Here is a 3552-nt window from a genome sequence, read left to right on the forward strand (position 1 = left end):
TTACATTATACAATTGCATACAACTTGGAATACATGAAAACAAATTAAAATAAATTGCTAGGCTTTTAAGATGCTATTATATTCATCCTAATTATTTCTTTTTATTCCGAAAGATTTTACTATGTTTTTCTTATTTTAAGGAGCACGTTTCTGTGGTATTTATTTAGGGACTTTGGGTTTTTAATCCAGTGGAAAATATCAAATCTGCCATGTATAGCCCTAAAGGAGCATTTCCAGAACAAGACATGCTCTTGAGAGTCAGATGGTGATAGTCCTTGTGCTAAGACGTGAGCTCCTTTCTAGAGGCCTGGGACGCTCATGAACCAACCTACGCTTCTCAGAGTATGTCTTTTGGGATGAGAGTTTTGTGTAACTGTTCTGTGGGAAGCTGGTCCTTGGAAAGAATGACCCTGACTAGGGCAACCATCTAGTTCAACCATTTAGGGTTCATCCTAATGAACGTGCTAGGCAAGGTCATAACCTAGTATTGTTCTAGGGAAGCAGTAGAGGAAAAAGAAAAAGGGTTTGTATTGACATATTTAAAATAGGGTCAGTGCAGTTATATAGTGGTGTGCCTTATGCTCAACAAGGTAAAATTATCTGCTCAAGAACAGCCCAGTTTTTGTATTTCTCTTCCGGTAAGAACAGTATTTAAATACTTAAGTGACAGAAAAAGCAAAACAAAAAAACCCTCTAAATCATTTCTTTCTATCATATAAATATATAATATCCTTTATTCTATTTTTGAATTGTAGAACCCAAGATATTTACTAACTTCCCCTGATAGGAAAAATGTGTTAAGCTCTGCACATCCTGACACTTTCTACTTCAGTCATTCTCATTGTTGGATACTTTGCTACTTGATTGGTGTTTCCCATAACTAAATAAAATATGGGCCCCTCTAAGGAAAAGAAGAAAAACTAAACCTTCGAACTCCATGTAATATCATTGTTCACACAATAGATGCATAAACGTTGACTTAAAAAAACCAAACATTAAATTATGTTTCAATTGAGAATTATACCTTAAAAATTTGTGAAAAGTTTAACTTGATCATCCTATTAATACTTGCAACATTTTAAAAATTCTTTTAGGAAAACTGACTAAGAGTCTATTTTCTCATATTAGACCTCAAATTGAAGCTTAAGAAAAGATGTTCAGCACTGTTCCCATTGTACTATGTACTCTGTAAAGCATTCAAATGATTGATTTCCAGGTAGAAAGAGTGTTAAAAGTCTAAGTACATAGTCTAGTAAAGATACTTTATATCTTAGAGTCTTTTAAGAACTTCTTTGCCTTCACTATAAAAAGGTTTAAATGTGTGGTCAAATTTTATAGGAATCCATACAACTGCAAAAACTGCAATAAAATTTTTTCAATGGAATATGTGTAAAGCACACTTTGGAAAAATTGGCAGGAACCTATCAATTTAACACTAATTTTACAAAGTCTAGATTTTAGTGTTTTAATGCACTTCCAAATGAATTTGGCAAATAGTGAGCTATTATATGACTGATCTGTAAACACTTCTTCATGTTTATTTTAGACAATTTTTATTATATTCATTTAAGCTTGTAATTGTTTTACAGTATGCAATTTATTATTGATCTCATGTTATGTATTCATTTCAGAATATTTTTCTAAAATTCTCTGTCTACATCATATCTTTCATATTTCAATATTTGTCTACTATTTTCAATTTGCTGTATAATTATTATTGATTTTCAGTAAAGTCAATGAGGAAAAAAAAAGAATTACCAAAATAAACTCCCTCTGACTCTGTCTCTGTCTCCCTCCCCTCTCTCTGATTGTTTATTTGCTTATTTCTTTATGAACTTTTTAAAAAGTCAGGTACATAAACACTTGTCATTTTCAAATTCCACCCTAATCTTCAAGATTGCATCTAGCATTAGTCTGTTGATCTCATGCATTTTTCTTATGACCTTTGTGATAATAAATCATTTAAGTAATGATAGTTTTAATGGAAAGGTGACACTAACCTCCCAAATGAACTACTATTTTTGCTTATCATCACTACCGAACAGTTGATGCATATTTTCCATTATGAACTAGCTAGTCATTTTCTCTATTTTCCCTCAGGAGATTTAACAAGGAAACAAAATTATTCCTATGTGGGTCACATATTTAATTCAACCAATGAATAAAATCTACATTTAACGGAAGCACATGAGGAAAAGAATACATTCAGGGTTAAAAGAGAGCATACTGTTAGATTTCCATATTTTATATTCATGTCCCTTCCTTGTTCCCTGTAGCTTAGAAAATTTATGTCATCTTGGCTAATCACCTTTTTTGCATGAAATTTCTAAACATGTATTAGAGTATAATGAATAAAGCTTAGAAAAATAAACAAATAAAAATTTAGTCCCTGCTCATTCTTCTCCGTAAGAGCTGAAGTAGGTGCTGGTAAATTGCCACTAAAATAAAGTGAGTGAGTTATAAATCCTGTGGTTCTTTTTGAGCTACCTTACATCACATCGACCCATTTGTGGGATAACTACTTAGGCTTTTGAAACAAGGTAGACAGAACAAATAACTTCTCAAATATGTCAGAAGATTTTAGGATGGGATATAGAAAGTAAACGGGAGAAGGCAAAAACTGAACGAAGTTTCTTTGTGAAATCAGTCTGTTGATTCTACTTTGCTAATTTGAAGACTGGGTGATGATTTTGATCGCTGCAGCAATTGCGGTCACCCAACTTCCCAAAACTAGGCTAATCAGCCGAAGTTTACCAGAATGTCACTAGCTGAGCATTGGACCCAGGGTAATCAGCATTTATAAAGTCAGAAATACTGGGGCTGGTGAGATGGCTCAGTGGTCTAAAGCACCTACTTGGAACAAGCTTAGCAAAGCACAGGGACCGTGGTTCGATCCCCCAGCACCACATGCCAGCCAGCCCCGCCCCCTGGTGGGCTGAGGTGGCCACACACACACACACACACACACACACAAATAAATAAATAAAATTTTAAAAAACATTTAAAAACCCCTCTTAAGTCAGAAATACTATATAGGTTACAACTGAAGTCAGGTTATACTGAATAAAATCAAGTGAAGATAACTATTTTCCAATTAGCATAACTATATCCACTACCCATATTCTCACTTTATCAAAGCAGTAAATTTTGTGGACAGGTAAATGTGGACAGTGTCTTTTCTCTCATCAGTGCACTAAATTGGGCAGAATAGTTTGGTCCATGCACGAGTAGAAGGAAAAATTGTAATACCAGCAAAATATTGTGTTCAAATATTTACCTATCAGAAAATTATTCACTGATTCAAATTCACTTTTGTACAGTACACCTATAAAAATTTCTACAGTATAAAATTTATGAGAACACTTTAAAAAGTGTTCCATCCTTTAAAAACACTTTATTGGATGGTGTAAGAAGGGATTGCTGGGAAGAAAAGACTGTTACAGCAAGCCTCTAATTTACAAGTTATGACCTTTGGAACAAATCAGAGATTATAGAAAAATCAAGCTTAAGACTTGAAAATAGTGCAGCACAATGTCTGTTGGACTAAATCAT

The sequence above is a fragment of the Octodon degus genome, unplaced genomic scaffold, assembly GCF_000260255.1.
Source record: "Octodon degus isolate 3935 unplaced genomic scaffold, OctDeg1.0 scaffold00006, whole genome shotgun sequence".
NCBI lineage: Eukaryota > Metazoa > Chordata > Mammalia > Rodentia > Octodontidae > Octodon > Octodon degus.